This window comes from Pinus tabuliformis, chromosome 3_2, assembly GCF_031772625.1.
Source record: "Pinus tabuliformis cultivar Carrire ecotype Pingquan chromosome 3_2, CPIR1, whole genome shotgun sequence".
In the NCBI taxonomy this organism is placed as follows: domain Eukaryota; kingdom Viridiplantae; phylum Streptophyta; class Pinopsida; order Pinales; family Pinaceae; genus Pinus; species Pinus tabuliformis.
This window is the reverse complement of record NC_142302.1, coordinates 260,094,266-260,104,490: the sequence shown is the minus strand read 5'-3', so window position 1 is coordinate 260,104,490 and position 10,225 is coordinate 260,094,266.

Sequence of the window (10,225 nt, the reverse complement as noted above, 5' to 3'; positions counted from 1 at the left end):
GAAGAGGAGTGTACAGGCCTTTCTTCTTGATGGTTGTCTTGGCGATGGCACAAGAAGTGTAGGATCTAGTATATTTACCAACATCCTCTCAGAGTTTTGGCCAATAAAAATACTTCTGTAGTGCAACCATAGTTTTCTCCACACTAAAGTGTCATTTGACCCGACTATAGTGTGCTTCCCAAATAAACTTAGCACGTTCACTTGAAAGAATACAAAGGTGGCCCAAATAACATAGTAATGAATCTTGGAGGTGGAAATATGGAAATTACTTGCCATCCACTAGCATCTAGTATGTGGTGGTGAACTTTGGATCATTTTTGTACAGTTTTATCCACCCGAACAGTAGTCATTGTTGCGACTGGGGGCTGACTGAGGTAATTTGCAACATGATTTACGATTCCCTTCTTATATTTAATGTTTAAGTAGAGTTGTTGCATATATGTATCCCACTTCTGGTTTTGATCGTTTTGTAACTTCCCTTGTGTTTGTATAAACTAAAGGGGTTAGTGATTTGTGTGGATGATCGTCTCCTTCCCCATAATGTAATGTTTCCATCACTGACATTCCCACATGATAGAATACATCTCTTTATCATAAGTGGGGTACTTTTGAATGGTATCAAAAAGTGTCTTACTGTGGTAGGCCATTGGATGCCCTTGCTAGGTGAGAACTGCACCAATAGCATAGTCAGAGGTGTTTTTCTCAATTTCAAATGGTTTTTGTGGGTCTGGCAATGTGAATATAGGTTCAAAGTAGATGTGGAGCTTTAGCTAAACAACTTCCTTATATTGGGAAATGGACTAGAAAAACCTTGCTTTTGATCTACCCTTGGTAACATAACTCAAATTCCAAGTGGCGTGAGAGAATCCCAACATGAAACTATTGATGCCTCAAAAATCATTGCATCAACATCGGGGAAAACCACCTGGTCCGAACCTTAAAGGCAACTCATTTTCCGTTTGGTGTGGTGGCTCCAACTGGATATAATGGGACCAGTTTCCAAATAATTTGTAAATAGGATGGATAAGTGATTGATTTTCTATTATCTAATGATAATGATGGATGATTTATTCTAAAATGCAAAATTATAAACAACTAATCTATCTCTGGAAATTTCCACTTTAGTGCAACTTTTGATGATCTCTATCAACAAATAGGCATATAGATGACTCCATTGATAAATAAAGACATTCATTCAAATGATAATTAATTTTTTCAAGTAGTTGAACAAAGTAATAATTAAAACATTATTACACTATTCTTCATATATCATTGACATAAATATGATTGAAAGAATAACATTCCTTAAACATTCAATAGTGATAAGTACAAGGACTGTTGTTAAAACACATACATATATCAAATGATAGCAAGATTGAATAAACGTTGATTCATATAAAAGAATGGAGCAAAGACATAGATAATAGTACCATATGTAATTTGAATCCCTTCCGATATCAATCGCATTCATATCCCGTCTTCCAACTTAGAAATACTCTCACAAAAAGCAATAGTGCATATCTCATCAAAGTATTCTTCATTAAAATTCATAATATAGGCCTAGTCTTCATAAAAAATATATATATCAAAAGCACAATAGTGTGACTCCCGATCCAAGTTTGATACAAAAATTGAGGACCCTTTCTAAAGACATGAAAGGGTCTATAAATACTATCTAAGCTAATTAATGATGAAATAAAAATGCTATGAGGTGGTATAACCAAATCATGAAAATCTCCTTAAGATAGGCATGCTTGTAGTCGGTAGAATGATTCATTGTTTTGGTCGATTATCCTTTGGTTTTAGCGGGCATATAGTGAGCATTGGTTGCAATTCTGGAGGGTGACTTAGACATGAATGCAGTTGGGTTGAATATGTAGCATCATGAATTTCAGGAATCATGTAACCGATTGCATCGGTTAAACATTTCAGTGCTGCCTTTTGACTATGCGGTTTAACCAGGAAGAACCAAAAGGTGTCCCAAGTTAAACTTTGGATGCCCGCTATTAATCTTTCCTTCTTTTCTAATTCCTATTTGCATGTCTGCTCCAATGCTTTAGTTGATGGAAATTTACCTGGATGAATTCTGAAATCAAATTAGACAGATAAAGAGTATCATTAATTAATTCAATAAAATTACCAGTTGCTGATCTACATCTTGAAGTTTCCCTTTCTGCTTTCATTAATTGGGATTTCCATTCTAGGAAAAGAATTTCCTTGTGTGATTCTAGAATTCAAGGTAGATTTGCAGCTTGCCCTTCATTGGTTTCTTGCCAAGAAAGAAATTTTGTTAATGTCTCATCGGCCTGCTCCAAATTCTGCCTTGCGTCAACTGATTTGTCAATCATTGATGAAGAAATTTCACAGAGGGGCTCAGCAAGAGAAATATTATGACATAGAAAATTTAATTGTTTAATCAATGCCTTATTGATCTGGAGAGCTTCGGATCTGAACTCTACTGCTTGAGGAAAACTTTTGAACTTTTCTATTTATTGTGATAGTTGAGCGATTTGTTCATCTTTCATTTTTCTCAATTGTTTGTTCATTAACTTCAGCTTGGCCAATGCTAAGGATAATTCTTTTTGTTTCTACACTACACTTTGGTCTATCCTTTGCTTCTCCTTAAGCAATTTCTCATTTAGCTGGTTATTTGATTGTTGTTATGCTGCTAACTGTTGTTCTAACTGCTCTATTCTTTGTTGTCTTTCGAATACTTGTGCTTCTGGTGAAACAATTGTCTGATCTTTTTCTTTGAGTAAATTGCTGACTTCTGATGCTTTATCCATAGTAGCTACCGAGTATGCCCCGACATATTGAGAGAGTTTTGTAAGGTCTTCGAAAGGATTAATTTCTTCTCTCCATACCACATTAGCCATCTTCGTTTGTGCAAGTAAAAGAGAAGATTGATCAAACTTTCTCTTTTTCCTTTGTCTTTTTACTACAACCTTATGCTTAGGGCTGTAGAAGACATCTAAAGGTGGTATTTCTTCTACATGTAGGATGATTTCATCAGATGGATTTTCTGGAATTATCTCCATATCTTTTTGAATGATGGGTGGGCCGCTGGTTCCTTCAGTTGGAACCGTATTAGTTGTTGTTTTGTGACCAGTTGTCACTTCAGGCGTGCTAAATCCCTGTAAGGTCTCAGTATTGCTTATAATGGAATCAAACTGTTGCCATTCTTTAAGAAGCTTGGGATCAATCTGAGTATCTGTTTCCACGAGTTGACTATCTTTTCCCTGTACTTGTTCCCGTTCCTTTTCTTTCTCTTTTTCAGAGACCTTTTCCACATCAAAGGTCTTATCAATAACTATTTGTTTAGCCTGACTAGATGAATGGACTGTAGGAGTTGTGACTAAGAGGTCTAAAGGAAGAGTTTGCAACCTCTATTCTCTAAGCCTATTAAACACTTCTAGTCCTTCATCTTGATATTTGATTCTAGCCAATGTCTTAACCTGAAATAATGATTCAGCTGAGGAAAATAGATCATCGAAGTCATCCTTTTCATGATCGAACTTTGCAAGTTTGGCTTGTTCAAGAACATTATAGGAAACTTTTCTTGGATCATATTTCCTGTTGGGAATTGTAGCAAGATTCATCATTTGTATTTTTTTTGCCTCCTTTTCTGCATATTTGTAATCATGAAGAGTGAAAACATTGCATCGTAAAGGGAATATAGGCCATACCTGTTTCTTGGAATTTCTAAGAGTTTTAGATGTCCCATCTACCGTTATTTGATAAGCCAATTCCCAAGCTAACAGTTTATCCGGCACATACAGGGGAAGGACATGAGGTTTTGTAAGGCTACCAAAAAGCCTTATATAAGTGAATTTTTCCTCCCCAAACCAACTGCCTACTACTATCAAATCTGTTTCTTCTTCTGGGGATATCCTGGGAGCAGGCTTATCAAAAATAGAGTAATAAATAGGCACAATAAAACCATTGCAGATTTTATACAGATGATTTTTGTAATTAGCCTTCCATAACTGCTCATGATAGATATGGATTGGTTTAGGGTCTATGGGGGTCCATCTCCACCTGAGCAACGGAAATTCAAAATTGAAACAAATAGTATCCATAATGAATGCACTGTAATAAAATGGGGGAATGGTCCTAGTAGTTTGATATGCATTTGCTTTGTATTCTAGGATTGCTATGGTTAGTTTGTCAGATAAAATATTGGCCCAATCCATCACATAGCCATTGATTGTCGCCTCCATTAGAGGGACCATTTCTATAGTGAACTTAGCAGAGTCATGTATTCCCCACATTCTACACATCATAGCTTCGGTATAATAGTAAGGAGAAGCCAATGAGTCTACAGAATACTTACCCGATGATTCGTGCTTGTGCTTCTCAGGGAAATGTCTCCACTGCTTAATCGGGGCTGATTCTGACTCGTTTTCCTTTGCAAATGCTTCTAGGAATGCTTTGTTGTACCGCTTCTTAGGCTCAAGTAAGTGATACATTTTCCTTAGATCATCCTACTAAATGAGCCGAATACCCTCCCGTCATTTGTGCAAAAGGTTATGTTTGTAACTGGAATTTTTTCCACCACCCATCTCATGACATCAGTATATGGGAGGACTTTAGCTCACACGGCTATTCTGTGAAGAAAGGAGCATGCCAAATCTTTAAAATTTCCTTCAAACTTATCAGTTGAATCAGTCATGGCCTCTTCTGATAGTTCTTCGGGCTCTTCAACTTCAATTAGATTATAGATACTTTCCCAGCTAGTGTTTCCTAGTCCGAGACATGTCGTGTCTGATATTAATCCCTTTTTACTTGGTCCGGGATCTTTGGCTGGCTGAGCTGCTGCTATAGGAGCTGCTACTACGGATTTCTTTGATTTCCTTCCCATTTTGCTTCAGATTTATGGTTTCAGCGGAATTCTGCACAAGCGATTAAAAAACCGTGATACAGAAAAATGTTGCAACAAACCAATATGATAATGAAAAAAAGAGTTACGTCGATCAGCGGGTGGTAATGGAATATAGTTAAAGATTGTCGTGGATGAAATCTAAAGAAAAGATCTACCCTTAACTACTTCATTGAATAGTCGTTTAACCTGTCAATCATGGTAAAGACAGTTTTAAATGCCCATCATGTCGCTTATATGCCGAATGATTAATTCAAGTGTGCCTTAGATTTCTTTGATTGATGATCAGTGATAAATCGCAAATTGTTGTTCAGGAATGTCAAGGGAAAGGCTTTAATACTTGCTTTAAATATATCTAATCACCGGAAGGTGATACAATGCATGCAAACCATTTTAAATATATTCTCAAAATGTGCGCCTAATTAATATATCGCAATTGGGAATGGACTTGGGCTTTCTTGTTTTGTCAATGTGATTTCACCGATTTCCAATTGCGATATGATTTATCGCATCGGAGGATTTGAGCATGCCTTTGTTTATGTGTTGGCTTGTTGTTGTCATCGCCGATTTTCTGATTGCTATACGCTTTATCGCATCGGAGGAATTAAGGGGCTCCATTATATTGTGCTTGGCATTTGGCTTCTCTGATTTCCAATTGCGATTGCCTTTTTAGATCGGAAAAAATGGATAAGGTTTATTGTGGCTTTGCGTATGTTTCCTTTGTTATTGCGATATGCGATCTTCCGATCGCTTTATCGCAATAACGAAGAGTTTTATAATATTTTTTAAAGTCACACTTTTATTTCCATTCAAAAGGCTTTTAAAATGATTCATTTACCTTAAGCCTTTTAATAAGGGTTTTCTTTATGATGGGTTAATACCAATTTTATTTATGAACACACAAATCTTATCTAAGTTGAATTTAAGGGACCCATTTCTTATTTAAATTTTATGTGAGGATAATTTAAGAAATGGGGGTTGTTTTTTAGCACAACAGAACCTCCGATAAAAATTGAGAAGGCCCAAAAAGTTACAAAGCTCTATTAGAGTTATCAGGGCCGGCCAATCCTGAATGACTTGGATCTTAGTTGGATCCACATGCACATTTTTCATCAATGATGTAGCCTAGATATTGGACCTCACGCATGCCAAAGGTGAATTTCTCAAAGTTGGCACATTGTTTGTGTTGTCAAAAGGTTTGAAGGATGAGCCAAATGTGTTGTTTGTTTTCTTCCCAACTCTTATTGAAGATGTGTATGTTGTGTTGAGAATGCAACAAGATGATGGAGCTTAGTGGAAATAAGTCGCCTTCACTAAGTGGGCCCGCAGGGTATTTTTGGTGCAAAGTCTATTTTTAGACATATGGATCATGGTCTATGAGTTGCAGGATGCTGTTTATGGATGATTGGTCATGTTGGGAAAAATAGATGGACTTCTATTTCTGGTTCACAGCGGAGTGATCAGAGTCTGTTTTTTGACTGCCAGGCTAAAAATAGAAAAGTCAAATATTATTGTCTCATAATAATATTTAGACTATAAACATTATCTTATCCTCTTGGAGCACTTCAATTTGAGCTACAGATGTGGCACATGCAGCTGTCAGAAGGAAATACGCTTTTCTTGTGGGTTAGTTGAGCTATTGTATGCAGGACTTCAGTTAGAACTCATGTGGTTGAGTTCTGTGGAGTTGGATGTGGAGTTGATGGAGTTGTGTTCAGTTTGACTTGGTTAAACTAGTTGTAATTAGTCTAACTGCAAATAGACTAGTGATGATTTTTGTGAATTAATTGATTAAATTAATTCACTACTTATTAACTCATAATGCAACTGAAGAATACATCAGTTAACTCAGTGCATGTACAATTCAATGGAGACAGGTGTTAGAGGTTGAGATTGCTATCAGTTGTGACTATAGTTGTGCATGAGATCTTGCACAATCAATGGATTGAGTATGCCAATGAGAATTGCGCAGTATATGCCCAGTGAAATAGCCTGTGCTCACGTGATTTTCAATTGGTATTGTGCAATAGAGGCAAGCAAAGTAGCAAAGGAGATTTGAACCTGTGACTTGTTTGGATCTGAGCTAGTTTTGTGTGTAACAGGTGGAGATAGTGCTAGATACTTGTGAGGAGTATTGTACTATGTAGTTTTACATGTTCTCAATCATTAATATACAGATAGTGTGGAGTTTTCAGCTGTAATCTTTCCCCGGGTTACATACTATGTTAATGTGTGCATGCGATTGATGTTTCATTGTTTTTGATGCTGCTAAATTGATGATCAACATAGAGGAGATTATGTATTGTGCATGTATTCCGCAATAGTGTATAATCGGGATAATCTCTGTGAATAAGTGTTTATTATTCAAAATTTCTACATGTTTTCCATATATACAACCATGAATGAGTTGGCGAGGGGATGAAATATTTCATTCTTCAACCTCATAAAAATTGTAGTGTCATTTTTCATCCTGAAAGACATGACCAACCACTAGAAAAGGCCCTCCTTAGATTTGAAAGTTGTATTCCGTACATCTATGGGTTTTATTAGAACCTAATGATAGTCAGACTTTATATTGATCTTACTAAAATACTTGACACCCTTGAGCTGGTGAATAAAGTCATCAACATGTGGGATTAGATACCTATTCATGATAGTGATTTTGTTTAATTCCTAATAATCAATGCAGATCCACCAAGTTCCATCCTTCTTATGTACAAGTACATCAGGCTCCCACAAGGCGAGTAAATTGGTCGAATGTGCCCTTTTTGCAACACTCCTGGATCTGCTGCTTGATTTCTTCATTTTCTAGAACGGAGTGGTGATATATCGGTCCATTGGGTAGAGGTGATCCAAGAGTCAGATCGATCGAACCATTGACTTGATAGTGCAAAGTTACCCCTGTAGGTGAGGAGAAAATGTCATTGTATTCTTCCATGACCTTGTTGATGAGCGCCAGTATTGCAGAAAGAATGTTGTAACTCCTGGGCTACCAACTTTACTTTTATCAACCCGGTAGTTCGTAACAAACTTGGAAGCGTCGGTGTTATATGCACAACTACTAGTTCTCACTGCAGGTTGTCACTTGGTCAATCGGCGCGAGATCACTAGGAGCTCAAGCCAACTTTTATAGATTTTAGAAGAAGTTCTACGTGTGATGAAAGGAAAGAAATATTACTCTACATATGTTATTCTAACGGCAGAAAGGAGAAAGACTGGAATGTGAAGAAAAACTTAGTAAACCCTAATTAACAAGCTAATTCTACTTTTCCCAAAAACACTATGAAAACCATTAAATAAATGCCATTACCTACTTAAGGAAGTAAAAAACATCTAACCATGCTATTTCTAGAAGTAAATAAGCAAAAAAACATATTTTTGGATTTTTATGTGTTTTTATGTGAATTTAACATGCATCTAATTTATTGTTTGTGAGTGTGGCAGCGAACATGTGGCATTAGAGAGCGAATTTGGAGTTTGGGAGGATGTAGCATGGTGTGGATGGGTCCTAGGAGGTCTTAGTTGGCCTTCTAGAGGCTTTTCCCACACTCGGCCTTCAAAAGAAAGCCTACAGGAAAAACTATAGGAGGACACAGGGAAACTACAGGAGGCCTACAGGAGGAGGCCGAGAGCAATTTTCGTTGTTTTGAGGGTGTGAGAGTGGGTGGAAAAGGTGGATGAAGGTTGGAATGAGGTTTCAAGGTGCCTAAGGTCTCTCATGAATCACCAAGAGAGAGAAAGATGATTGGGTTTGCTCAAGGAGAGAGGAAGAAGTTCTATGAAAAATGAAGGAAACTAGGGCAGAATTGAGGTGAGGTTTGGGAGACCTATAGGGCATGGATCATATGGAGGGTGTGATTGCTGGTAAGATGGCCTACTTCTAGAAGAGATATGCTGCATAGAAACTGACAGTCAACCAATAAAATCAAGCAACCAATGAAATGAGTGCATCTTAGGAAAAATAGAGTTTTGCATTAAAATGGCCTAAACTATGATGTGTAGAAGGAAATTTTGGTAAATACTATAAGGAAGGAAAGCATGCAGAAGGACTATTGTAAATCAAGAAGTGAACATGATAAATAAGATCTAAAGCAAAGCAAAACTGGACTATCAACCCACTAGAAAGTGCAAACACTAGAAGTCCTAGGAATGAGGAAAATTTGTGTTTTTGGGGCAGCAAGAGAGTCTTTGCCTCAAATCATGGTCCTAGACGGAGGAAGAGAGGCCAAGGCACTGTTGCTAGCCTTTTGAATCTTCTCTAATCACTTCTTAACCTGCTACAGAAAGCACAAATGGAAACAAGCTACTAAATCATCAAAAGCAACCTATTCTTAACCATAAGAGAAATACATCTAACAACAAACTAATCTACAAACTGAAGTAAAGCATACAAATACAAGTAAATAGAAGCTTGGCTGCTTGGATTGGGCCCTAACCTAAGAGCTTTATCCCTCTGAGGTAACTCAGTGCTAGCTCAAAAAGGATTCCATCTTCATTATCAAAAAAATAGCAAGATTACATAAAACTGTCAAAAATAGTAAGCTCGAAATTTGAGCAGAGTTTACACAAGAAAAAAAGTCCCCCCTAGTGAGGCCCTAGGCCTCTCTACTTATACATCTAAATCTACCAATAGATTCCTTAAAATTAGGGAGACTTGGCTCCCAAAACTCGAGATAACTATCAATCATCTTCCACTTTCTCAGATGCCTTCTAGTGCATGATTCGGCTGCTTGTACTCCAAGCTTAATGAAGGGGAATTCGAAGTGAGGAGAAATAAATGAGGGAGATTCCATCCTATAAGTCCTCTCCTCTATCTACTTCAAGTTATTGCTGCAGTTTTACCACTATATCCTTGACTTTGACCTTGAAATCCATCAATAATCTGCATTAAATACATGTTAGACCACATGGCATAATAACTAACTCAACTCACCCTATAAGCATAAATATAATCAGAAAATCATACAATAAGCTAAGAGAATGGTTGATTTGACTAGGTTAGGCGGTAAAATGAACCCATATAATTACCCATTTATGAGGCTCATCATCACCCCCCTACTGAAGGTATTGCTCATCCTATGAGCAACCTAGTCAATCTCTTCGTCTTTTATGGCCCTGGTGGCCTCCCTAGCATTCCAGGTGTCTAATGTGGTCTACTCATGTTCTCCATAAAATCTTGCCTTTCTTTCTATGTCCTTCCATTGCTCCTCCTCTTCTTCTTCTCTTATGCCTTCTAGCATGCCTAATATGAGTGGAGGACTTAGTTTGAGGCCAATCCAGTTGACCTTCAGCCTTTTCATGGAGCGCTTGTACATTGGCACTCTATTCAATGCCTCCTTTAGCCTC